The sequence below is a fragment of the Bos taurus genome, chromosome 17 (genome assembly GCF_002263795.3).
Source record: "Bos taurus isolate L1 Dominette 01449 registration number 42190680 breed Hereford chromosome 17, ARS-UCD2.0, whole genome shotgun sequence".
In the NCBI taxonomy this organism is placed as follows: Eukaryota; Metazoa; Chordata; class Mammalia; order Artiodactyla; family Bovidae; genus Bos; species Bos taurus.
The window spans coordinates 46,299,871-46,313,361 of NC_037344.1; positions in this window are offsets into that span (position 1 = coordinate 46,299,871).

Here is a 13,491-nt window from a genome sequence, read left to right on the forward strand (position 1 = left end):
TCTTTTTTTTTAAATAGACTAATTTTATTTCTCATATCTTTTTTTAAATATTTAAAAACATAAACCTTATTTTCCTTAAGTAAACATGAACTGTCTTGTATATTAGCATTTTATAGATTGGTGAACATAAATATCAGTTTTAATATTTAAAAAAATTTTTTTATAAAGAACATCTCAGGATGACACCAAACGTATTTATTAATAGTCCAAAATCTCTTTAGTTTCTCTGTAAAAGGAAGTTAGTGTTCAGTAATTAATGTTTCAAAATCTTATTTTATTTGGAAATGACCTAGCTATTTAATAAACTTTTATCATCATTTAGTTTAGCACAACCCTAGAAATTTAAGTTACCCCAATCTTCGGAGATTATTTTGGATAGACATTTCTAAAATATAATTATTTTTACTAGAGTTTATCTAAAAGTTTTCATCTCATTTATGTATATTTATATATATAAACAGTTGCTTTCTTTGTTGACAAATTTAGTTTACTAAACCTAGGCACAACAAAAGTATTACATAATGTTGATGACTTAAGACATGTCTTTAGTAGATTAGCAAACAAACGTTAATGTTAGATTTTTAATATTGAATATTTTTCAGTTCACATGAACCTGAATTTAAATAGAGTTCATTTATAAATTAACCTCATATTATCCAAAAACAAAGACAGACACTGAGACACAGATAAATTTAGACAGAGAGATCTCATAGTTTTCCACTTGAAATTTAAAACGTCACTTTGCCCCTTCTATTTTTTTTTTTCTTGGTTTGAATTCTACCAATTTGTTCATGGCTGGAGTCCCAGATAGAGTGGGCTGTGTGTCCCAAGGACATGATAAGAATTAACTTCAGGTTTTTTTCCCAGGCCTGTTTTTGTTTCTCAAGCAGAATTGGAGCTCCAAAAAAGTATTTTAACAAGCCAACTTTTTCCTAATTGCACGTGCGAGAAGAACAGGTTTTGTAATTTCAAAAAAGATTTTATTTTAACCAGTTTTTTTCGGAGTCTAAAGAATATCATGGGCATTCAGTGTCAAAATGTCATCTCTCTTTTTTGTAGTCATAGTTTCATAGTTAAAAATTAAACTAGAGAATGTTCAAATTGGCTCTGATGACAGGGGTAGCCTGGCTGATAAGATGTTGTCCCAGCAGGAATTGTCTCTCTGGGGAGGTGAGGTCTTCTTTTAAAATAAAGAAAGCCTGTCCTTTAACCTCTATTTTCTCCCAGGCTCTTGAGTAGTATCACCTCACCTGTTCTATAGCCTGATCTTCCATAAGTTCTTGATCTTGAGTTCTCCCCCAATCTCCACTGCCTATCAATTGATTTAAAGAAATGGAGATCTGCCTGGCTTGGTCATGAGCCACCATAATCAAATGGGAACCCTCAGGTAGTCCCTGCTTTATTCTCAAGGTAAAAGGAGAATTTACTCCACAATTTGAACAGCTTGCTTAAGTTTCTTTAGTGTTTTGAAGGGGATCTGTTTGTGTACAGCCTCATACACCCCATTAGGATTATTAGGATCTGTCCCAGGAGCTATCCGTTCATGTATTGTCACTGGAAATAACATAGTTATAGCCTCCAAGTCACTCTCCTGTCAAGTCTGACAAATACCTTTCTGGAGGGGTGACAGAACTGCTGTCTGTCTTAAGGAAGGAAAAGCCTGAGCCGCTCCAGTGGTTAAGACAGGAGAGGGAGGAAAAGGAGGCAGAGGAAACTGTCTTCCCTAAACAAAGGTACAGAAAGAACTGCAGCTTTAAGAGCCTCCTGTGTTTTTTTCTACCCCCTCCACCTCTGCATATTCAGGTCCTCCCTTTGATGGGGTTTCAGGTTCATCCTCATTCCCTTTTGAGCTTTCTGGGGTCTGAAGAGGTTCTAAAATGGATTTTATCAGTGCCCAAGTTGACCAGATAGATACAGGCAAGGGCACTCCCTTACAAAGAAGTTTCTCTGATTCACTATCTACCTTCTCCCATGTTCCTAAATCTAGAGAGGGAACCATGAGCAATGTTTCTCAATGGTTTGTAAAAGCTCCAATAGCCGGCCCTCGTTTATTTTTGTTCCCCTCACTTTTAGAACCTGCCTTAAGAGGCATATATGGCCAGTATTGTTCCGAACTATCTGAATTTCCCATGCTTAACCCCAGTTTCAGTGCCTGAGAGAGTATTACTTACCGCAAAGGGGGACTTTTAGAGGCCTTACCCCACTCTTCTTCAGGACCGTGTGCCGATATTTCAGCTTCAGTTTCTCTTGATATTTTAGCTTCAGTTTTGCTTGATATTTCAACTTCAGTTTCATTCTTGGCGATCCTTCACTTTCGAGCCCCACGTTGGGCACCGCTTCTGTGGCCAGAAGAGCAGGTAAAGATTGAAAGTGGTCGATGCACAGTCTGGGGAAAAGAAACTAGAGACAGAATTAAAGTTTTAAAGACGGGACCGGGAGACTCAAGACTCCTTGGATCGAGAGCCCTGTTCCTCGGAGCCGCATCACTTTTATTTAGTGTCTTGGCAAGCAGAAAGTATCTGTTGTGCCACAATGACGTCAGCTTTCTGTGTCCCCAGTCACGTCGCCCATTTTATTGATTACTTTAAACTATTTTTGTTATTTTCTTGTATGAGAGGTATCACCTGGCTGAAGCTCATAGACCTGCATATGCCTTGGAAAAACATCTTGGTGTGTGCACAAGCAGCGTTCTGAATTTGTGCTGACCTGGTTTTCCAAGGTCCACATTATGTTTTTCCTTAGCTTAGCAGGGCATGAAGACTGACTGATCAACCTGATATACTTTTATTTGGGTGATGCTGTATTGCTATATTTTGCTTTTATTCTTTTCCCATGGTGATTTTCTCGTGGCTTAGCCACAGCAACAGTTGGCTATTAACCCCTGCAAATCAGCTTGGGGCACAAGCTCAGGGGTGTGTGATGAGTGTTTTCTTCTACTGATGCTGACAGCATATGTCAAGACTGCCTGTATGTATCCTCCTCACCCGGTTGGAAGCTGGGGAAGGAGCAGGGCTCTGGGTCTTCCTACATCACTCTCTGTCTTACACAATAGTCATGACACTGGTAAATCTCAGATTGTTCAAATCTTCCACTCCTAATAGCCGTTTGTTTTTAAGTTTTTTCCCCCCTGAAACAATGCGGCAGTTAATATCCTTAAACATATCTGGGGCTCTTGTTGTTATGGAACTTCTTATTTTATTAAAGATCAATTATTTTTGGTTGTGCTGGGACTTCACTGCTACGTGGGCTTTTCTCTAGTTGTGGCGAGGGGGGCTACTGTCTAGTTGCTCTAACTCTCACTGCAGGGGCTTCTTTGGCTGTGGAGAGCAGGCTCTAGCGCTGCAGTGCCAGAAGTTGTGGTTCCCAGGCTCTAGGGTGTGGGCTCAGTAACAGTGGCGTGTGGGCTTAGTTGTCCCGTGGCATGTGGGATCTGGGAGTGGAACCTGCATCTCCTGCATTGACAGGCAGATTCTTTACCACTGAGCTACCAGGGAAGCCCTGTTTTATTTTATGTATTTGGGTTGTGTTTGCAGCTTGCAGGATCTTAGTTCTCCAACCAGGGATTGAAATCAGGTGCTTGGGAGTGAAAGTGTGGAGTCCTAACTGGACTCCTAACTGTTGGACCACCTGTTATGGAACTTGAGATTCCTCAAGAGGAATTGCTAGGTTAAAGGAATGTGTATTTTCTATTTTCCCTAGACGTTGGCAAACTGGTGTTGAACTGTAGTTTTCATTTGTTTTTCCTGATTATTAGTGATATGTATATCTTTTTCATCTTCATATGCCATTTTAGCCTCATAGTTCAAAATGTGTCTCCTCAGGAGTAATCTGATGATAGCATTACAAGTTGTTTGTTTTTTTTTTTTCTCTTGGATAATATCAATATGAAATGTTCTGAGTCATGATCTGTGACGTATTTCATCCTATTTCCTTTCCATTCACATAAGCGAATACATTAAATAACTCTTTGAAGTATAAGCCAAGAGTATGCATAGTAGGCAGAATAACGGCCCCAGAGATGTCAATGTGCTAGTCCTAGGAGCCTACTGTGATTATGTTATCTTCCGCCACAGACGAAACTTTGCAGGTATGATTGATGATAGGGACCTTGAGATGGAAAGACCATTCAGATGGGCCTCCTCTGATCACAGGAGTCCAACAAAGTGGAGAACTGGCTGAGGTCAGAGTAAAACCTGTGATAGTAGAAGACAGGTTGGAGCAATGTGACATTGCTGGCTTTGAAGATAGAGGAAGGGGCTGTGAACCGAGGAGCGTGGGTGCCTCTAAGAACTGGAAGAAGCAGTCAAACAGATTCTTAGAATCTCCAGAAAACGCTGATTTTAGCCCAGTGAGACATGTAGCCCCTGTAGACCTTAATAAGATAAGAAATCTGTGTTATTTTAAACCACTAATATTCTGGTAATTTGTTAGGGCAGCTGTAGGATTCGAAAACAATATGGGACATCATAAGCCTGTTTCCAGATAATGTATTCAGCTCCATTTTTAAAAGGGTAGCCTGTTTCTAAACTTTACATAATGATAAATTAAACAAGGCTGTTGCATTTCCAAATACCTTAAAAGATTCATCCTCATTTAAATGTACATCCTAAGGACCTCCCTGGTGGTCCAGTGGCTAAGACTCCACACTCCCAGTGCAGGGGGCACAGGTTTGATCCCTGGTCAGGGAACTAGATCTGGTATGCTGCAACTGAGAATTGGTGCAGCCAAATAAGTAAAAATACATATATAAAAATTGTATATTCTGTATCTGGGTTAGGAGAAGGCTAAGTGAATTCTAGCCCAGTCTTTAACTCATAAGCAGATGGCCAGGTGACAGTGATTTTTTAGAGACCTGAATGTGAATGGATTTTTTAAATGTCCCCTACTATTTCCTTGTTCTTGTTGTTCAGTTGCTAAGTCATCTCTGACTCTTTTCAACCCCATGGATTTCATCACACCAGGCTTCCCTGTCTCCCAGAGTTTGCTCAAATTCATGTCTATTGAGTCAGTGATGCCATCCAACCATCTCATCCTCTGTCACGCCCTCCTCCTCCTGCCCTCAGTCTTTCCCAGCATCAGGATCTTTTCCAATTTCCTTAAGTCAAATAAAAATAAATTAACTTAGAATCACAGAATTTTGAAATAGGCAGGAGCCTTGCTAAGGTAAAATTCAAACTCTGTTGCTAACCAGAAATTCACTAACCTATAATTTGCTGTAAGTTGCTCACTGGAATAATAAAGTGGACTTTTGAGTGAATACACGTATGAATAAAATTTTGCAGTGTAAGTTTTTCGACCAATATTTATTACATACCTCCTATGTGCTGGGCCCTGTTCCAGGTCCTGGAGAGAATTACTGGGCAAAGTGGGAAAAAATCCCTGCTCTCAGTGGAGCAGACATTTCAGAGGAGAAAGACAGAAATAGAACACAAAATAAGTACATCATATATGACATAGTTGGTCAGAGGGTTGCAGGGGTTAAGAAAAAAAACAAGGTAAGAGGGTTCAGAGTGAGAGGAAGAGGGTGGTAATTTTTAACAGGGTGTGTCAGGAGAGATACTCCTGAAAAATGTCACTGGACCAAAGTCTTTTTTTATTATTATTATTTTATTTATTTAGTTTTGGCTGTGTTGGTCTTTATTGCTGTATGGGCTTTTCTCTAGTTGTAGTGAGCTGCGGCTTCTCTCTAGTTGCTGTGCATGAGCTTCTCATTGTGGTGGCTTCTTTTATCGCAGAGCACTGGCTCTAGGGCCCCTGGGGCCTCAGTATTTGCAGCATGTGGGCTCAACAGTTGTGGTTTCCAGGTTCTAGAGCGCAGCCTCAGTAGTTGTGGAGCAGGAGCTTAGTTGCCCTTCAGCACGTGGGATCTTCCCAGACCAGGGATCGAGCCCATGTCTCCTGTATTGGCAGGTGGATTCTTTACCACTGAGCCACTAGGGAAGCCCCTGGACCAAAGTCTTAACGGAAGTAAGGGCCAAAGCTATACGATATCTGTGGGAAGAGCACTCAGACAAGAACAGTCAGTGCAAAGGCCCTGAGGTGGAACGTGTCTGGCCCAGGAGTCAGTGGAAGGAAGAATGGAGGGAAACAGGCTCTGGAGGTATTAGAGAATGATCAGTTGGGGCAGGACCTTGTAGGCCACTCTAAGAACTTTGGTTTGTATTCCCAGTGAGTAAATAATATATATATATATATATATATAATAATTATTCCACAAAACTGCACATCATGTTGCCAATGCACTATAACCTCTGGAAAGTGAAAGTGAAGTTGCTCAGTCATGTCCGACTCTTTGCGACCCATGGACTGTAGCCCACAAAGCTCCTCCGTCCATGGGATTCTCCAGGCAAGAATACTGGAGTGGGTTGCCATTTCCTTCTCCAATAACCTCTGGAGTGTGGGCTTAAACTTTAGTGTATTAAAGAATCAAGGCTACTGCAAGCAACCATTTCTTTTCTTCCTTTATTTTTTTTAAATTATTTATATTTATTTATTTACTTTTGGCTGCACTGGGTCTTCATTGTGGTGCATGGGCTTAGTTACTCCATGGGATGTAGGATCTTACTTCCCCAACCAGGAATCAAACCCATGTCTCCTGCATTGGAAGGTGGATTCTTAGCCACTGAACTGCCAGGAAAGTCTGAAGCAACCATTTCTGACTGATGTATCAGGTGTGAAAAATAAAACCAATGGTCTAGATGAAAATCTAGGTTGCATAGGCTTCTATTGTTGACATAACAGAAAAAAATTGGAGGCAATGTGATGGAGCCTTAACTGGGAGTCTCTGGCCGAAGAATTGTTACATGTTTCCTACCTGACTTCAGGAGGCATTCAGTTCTGTATTAGCTCTGTATAGGCTCTTCCTAGACATCCTGGAATGTGAAATTAAGTGAGCCTTATAAGAAGCATTGCTACCAATAAAGCTAGTGGAGGTGATGGAATTCCAGCTGAGCTATTTAAAATCCTAAAAGATGATGCTGTTAACGTGCTGCACTCAGTATGTCAGCATATTTGGAAAACCCAGCAGTGGCCATAGGACTGGAAAAGTCAGTCTTCATCCCAGTTTCAAAGAAGGGCAGTGCTAAAGAATGTTCAAACTACTGGACAATTGTGCTCACTTCCCATGCTAGTGACATTATATTCTAAATCCTTCAAGCTAGGGTTCAGCAGTATTGAAACGAGAACTTCCAGATGTATAAGCTGGATTTAGAAAAGGCAGAGGAACCAGAGTTCAAATTGACAACATTTGTTGGATCATAGAGAAAGCAAGGGAATTCTAGAAAAACATCTACTTCTGTTTCCTTGACTACGCTAAAGCCTTTAATTGTGTGGATCACAACAAACTGTGGAAAATTCTTAAAGAGATAGGAATACCAGACCATCTTACCCATCTCTCAAGAAATCTGTATCTGGGTCAAGAAGCAACAGTTAGAACCTTACATGGAACAACTGACTAGTTCAAAATTGAGAAAGGAGTATGACAAGGCTGTATATTGTCACTCTGTTTATTTAACTTAAATGCAGAGTACAGCTTGCAAAATGCCAGGCTCGATGAAGCACAAGCTGGAATCAAGATTGCCAGGAGAAACGTTAACAACCTTAGATATTCAGATGATACCACCCTAATGGCAGAAAGTGAAAAGGAACTAAAGAACCTCCCGATGAAGGTTAAAGAGGAGAGTGAAAAAGCCAGCTTAAAACTCAATATTAAAAAAGTAAGATCATGGTATCTGGTCCCATCACTTCATGGCAAATAGAAGGGGAGAAAGTGAAAGCATGGCAGCTTTTCTCTTCTTCCACTCTAAAACCACTGCAGATGGTGACTGCAGCCATGAAATTAGAAGATACTTGATTACTGAAAGGAAGGCTATGACAAATATAGACAGCATATTAAAAAGCAAAGACATCACCTTGCTGACAAAGGTCCATATAGTCAAGGCAATGGTCTTTCCAGTAGTCATGTACGGATGGAGAGTTGGACCATAAGGAAGGCAGAGCACCAAAGTATTGATGCCTATGGTGCTGGAGAAGACTCTTGAGACTCCCTTAGACAACAAGGAGATCAAACCAGTTAGTCCTAAAGGAAATCAATCCTGTATATTCATTGGAAGGAGTGATGCTGAAGCTAAAGCTCCAATCATTTGGCCACTTGATGCAAAGAGTCGACTTATTGGAAAAGACCCTGATACTTAGATTGACGGCACAAGGAAAGAGGGTGACAGAGGATGAGATGGTTGGATGGTATCATTGATTCAGTGGACATGAACTTGGGCAAATTCTGGGAGATAATGAGGGACAGGGAAGCCTGGCATGCTACAGTCCATGAGGTTGCAAAAAGTAGGACAAGACTTAGCAACTGAACAGCAATCACAACAGGCTCTTCTACTCTGTGGTGACTAAATGTATGATTTATTTGTTCAGTATATGTCAACCCAAAACATAGATATGTGAGTAGGGAGGACAAATACAAAGATCAATGTGTTATTGTCCTTACCTACTTATTCTTTCATTCATTTACTTGTAACTGTCCTTGAAAAGCGATATATGAGAAATATGCCCTGTCCTCCAGAAGCTAAATTTTTAATTTAATTTTAAATTAAAGAAAAATTTTAAAATATTTATTTATTTGTCTGCCCCAGTCTTAGTTCCCCCATCCATCCTGGGTGGTTAATACTAAGTAATCAGATTCTCTTTCCTGGGAATATAGGTCTCTTTCAATCTTGAGTAGCAGGTATTTTGAACCCACTGCTGAACCCACTACTGTGGCCTAACTGATATTTCAACCCCAGAAACATTCGACTACATTTGTATGTATGTAATCCAGTACTTTGGCCACCTCATGCGAAGAGTTGACTCACTGGAAAAAACTCTGATGCTGGGAGGGATTGGGGGCAAGAGGAAAAGGGGACGACAGAGGATGAGATGGCTGGATGGCATCACTGACTTGATGGACATGAGTTTGAGGCCTGGCATGCTGCAATTCATGGGGTCGCAAAGAGTCAGACATGACTGAGCAACTGAACTGAACTGAACTGAATAGGGACAAAAGTGATGAATTATGTATTAGTAGTCACACTTTCATTCCTTCCCTGGCAGGATAAGAAAGTTCTGGTTGACAATTCAACATCATCCAGCTTCTCTCTCCATATTATATGCTTTGGAATATCTGTTGTGGGAAGGGGAGGAAAAGGTAACATCAAAACTTGTATGCATGCTAAATTGCTTCAGTTGTGTTTGACTCTTTGCAACCCTATGGACTGTAGTCCCACCAGGCTCCTCTGTCCCTGGGATTCTCCAGTCAAGAATACTGGAGTGGGTTGCCAGGCCCTCCTCCAGTGAATCTTCCTGACCTAGGCCAATACTTATTGGAGAGAAATTAACAATGATGGTAGATGGAAAGAAAGTGCCCTGGTGGGGAAGTTTAGGGTGTGATGAGCAAGAAAGATGATATTCTGGGAACTTTAAGGTATAAAGGGCTCCCCAGGTGGCTGAGTAGTAAAGAATACCTCTGCTAAAGCAGAAGACCTCAGTTCAACCCCTGCGTTGGAAAGATCCAGTGGAGGCAGAAATGGCAATCCTACTCCAGTATTCTTGCTTGGAAAATCTCATGGACAGAGGAGCCTGGCAGGCTGCGGTCCATGGGGTCACACAGATACAACTGGATACAACTGAGCACACAAGCAGATGCAGGTAGGGTATAAAATACACAGAACACTAGGAAACTGTAGAAAGGGTTTAAAGAGAGATCTTGGGAGTTACAAATGAGACCTCATCTAATATTCTTAGAAATAATAAAGACTGGAATCGGTTTCAATTGCCTTGACTGTGGGACTCCATTTTTCCAAGTGAAACGCCACAGAGACTGGATGTTTAGATGTCACATTCGGAATCCAGAGAACGTTTATGGATAAACACGTTTAATCAAAATTGTTCTGACATCAGTTAAGTATTCATTTTAACAAAGTGTCTTCCAGAGAGAACTGTGTTAGCGCAATTCAATGCCTTAATTAGTGTTCTACACAGTGCAACTGAAGGATCCCAATGTCTTCCTTTTTCACTTCTTGCTAATGAGTGTATCTTCACTGGTATCGAGTGGGATGGAGTGGGTTATTCAGCCACCCAGAAACCTTCATCCTTCTACAGGCTTGTTCATCAGACCTCCCTCTGCCAGTGATTTTGTGCCAGGCATTTCTGGTCTCGGGCGGGTCACATGACCTGGTTTGACCTATCACAGCCGCAAAGTCACCTGACTTGTGATGGGTTGGAAGGTAGGCAAATAAACCCAGCTGAGTGAGAGTTGGACTATAAAGAAAGCTGAGCACTGAAGAATTGATGCTTTTGAACTGTGGTGTTGGAGAAGACTCTTGAGGGTCCCTTGGACTGCAAGGAGATCAAACCAGTCAATCCTAAAGGAAATCAGTCCTAAATATTAATTGCAAGGACTGATGCTGAAGCTGAAACTCCAATACTTTGGCCACCTGATGTGAAGAACTGACTCATTGGAAAAGACCCTGATGCTGGGAAAGATTGAAGGTAGGAGGAGAAGGGGAAGACAGATGATGAGATGGTTGGATAGCATCACCGACTCAATGGACGTGAGTTTGAGTAAGCTCCGGGAGTTGGTGATGCACAGGGAAGCCTGGCGTGCTACAGTCCATGGGATTGCAAAGAGTCGGACACGACTGAGCTACTGAACTGAACTGAACTGATCCAATCAGAGTGAAGTTGAGGAATGAAGCTGCAACCCAGAAAAGGTGCTGTTTCTTTTCCCTGGGACTGAGTCTGGCCCAGCCAGACACCGATGCAGAGGAATCACCTGAGAGATGAAAAGTGAGCTCTGATGGCTGAGTACCTGTGTCAGACCTGCCTGTCTGAGTCAATACTCCAACCTGACTGAGAAAGATCAGTTCTTTCCTTTGTACCTTTCACTGCCAAGGTTTTATTCATTAATCAATAACTCTTTAGTTAGTGTAAAACATTTCTTTATTACAGCTTTTGTCATTGGAAAGTATGGGTGTGTGTGCAGATCCGTTCAATCATTCAGTCAGTTCAGTGGCTCAGTCGTGCCTGACTCTTTACGACTCCATGGACTGAAGCACGTCAGGCTTACCTGTCCATCACCAACTCCTGTAGCTTGCTCCAACTCAGGTCCATTGAGTTGGTGATGTAATCCAACCAGCTCATCCTCTGTCACTCCCTTCTCCTCCCACCTTCAATCTTTCCCAGCATCAGGGCCTTATCTAAGGACTCAGTTCTTCACATCAGGTGGTCAAGTATTGGAGCTTCAGCTTCAGCATCTGTCCTTCCAATGAATATTCAGGACTGATTTCCTCTAGGATTGACTGATTGGATCTCCTTGCTGTCCAAGAGACTCTTAAGAGTCTTTTCCAATACCACAGTGTAAAAGCATCAATTATTCAATGCTCAGCTTTCTTTATGGTTCAACTCTCACATCCATACATGACTACTGGAAAAACCATAGCTTTGACTATATGGACTTTTGTCAGCAAAGTAATGTCTCTGCTTTCAATATGCTGTCTAAGTTTGCATAGCTTTGCTTCCAAGGAGCAAGCGTCTTTTAATTTCATGGCTGCAGTCACCATCTGCAGTGATTTTGGAGCCCAAGAAAATAAAGTCTCTCACTGTTTTCATTGTTTCCCCATCTATTTCCCATGAAGTGATGGGACTGGATGCCAGTCTTAGTTTTTTGAATGTTGAGTTTTAAGCCAGCTTTTTCACTCTCCTCTTTTACTTTATTTAAGAGGCTCTTTAGTTCCTCTTTGCTTTCTGCCATAAGGGTGATGTCATTTGCATATCTGGGCTTCCCTGATAGCTCTGTTGGTAAAGAATCTGCCTGCAATACAGGAGACCTGGGTTCTATCCCAGGGTTGGAAAAATCCTCTGGAGAAGGGAAAGGCTACCCACTCCAGTATTCTGGCCTGGAGAATTCCATGGACTGTATAGTCCACGGGGCTGCAAAGAGTCGGACACGACTGAGTGAAAGGACACTTTCACTTTCATCTGTGTATTTGAGGTAACTGATATTTCTCCTGGAAATCTTGATTCCAGCTTGTGCTTCATCTAGCCCAGCGTTTTGCATGATGTACTCTGTATAGAAGTTAAATAAGCAGGGTGACAATATACAGCCTTATTGTACTCCTTTCCCAATTTGGAACCAGTCCATTGTTCCATGTCTGGTTCTAAGTGTTGCTTCTTGACCTGCATACAGATTTCTCAGGAGGCAGGTAAGGTGGTCTGGTATGTCCATCTCTTTAAGAATTTTCCACAGTTTGTAGTGATCCACATAGTCAAAGGCTTTGGCTTAGTCAATAAAGCAGAAGTAGATGTTTTTCTGGAATTCTCTTGCTTTTTCTATGATCCAATGGATGTTGGCAATTTGATCTCTGGTTCCTCTGCCTTTTCTAAAGTGTGTGTAAATACTTTTTACTCGATGCAGTTTCTCCAGGCTGATTTTGCACATCTAAAGTCTGTTAAGATTTGATGCTTTCATCAGTTTTTGAAATAAGAGCAAATTTTGCAGTATTCACTTTTAGGAGGTTAATTTTATGTTAATGATTCTTTTTCCCAAACCTAATTTTCCTGGGTAATTTTTTTTTTTTTTTTGCTGTTACTAACCAGGTATAACTTTTCAGTTTTTAAAATTTGTAACAAATCTTACCATGTGTAGTTTAGATTTTTTATTACATGTTAATTATTTCTAAGAGTAATCAGCCTAAGTTGATCAAACACATGTCATTCATACTTATTGTTTGCAATTAAGAGGGCCAATGAATAGGGCAAATCAGTTTCTCGAGGCGTAGTGGGGTCAAGATGACAAAGTCACACACAACTTTTCAGCTTGAAAGCAGCCTTAACACCACTTCACAGGCAGGAAAACTGAGTCTTCGAGAGGTTAGTCTTTTTGTTCTGGAAACCTAAAACAATAAGACCACCAGTTATTTTACCAGCAACATGGGTTTATTCCCAAGCAGCAAAGAATTTCTACTTGGAACATGCAAATATGGCAAACTACAAACAAGTCTGGTAAAACAAAAGAAAGAAAACTCTTACAGGGGAGAGGGGGCACCTGGGAGGGGTTATTGGGAACAAAAAGTCCATGGGAGGAAACTAAGAATTTGAAATACAGTGACTTTCATTGACTGAATTGTGCTGGTCTCTCACTGACTGAGTTGTTGCCAGGCCAGGAGAAAAAACTTTCTCTTGTTGGCAGTAGTAATGTCACTTCCCAGCAAGGTACCATCTCTTCCTGCTGGGATCTGTATTGACATTGAGTGAGAGCTCCTCCTCTGGCCTCTTGACTCCATTTTAGTGAGGTCTCCCTTTATATATCTTCACAGTCCAAAGTCACACATAGGAAATAGCAGAACTGGGATTCATAGCCAGGTCTCAACATCTATTATTACTTTATTTTACTGAAATATAGTTTATTTATAATATTGTGTTTATTTCTAACACATAGAAAAGTGGTTC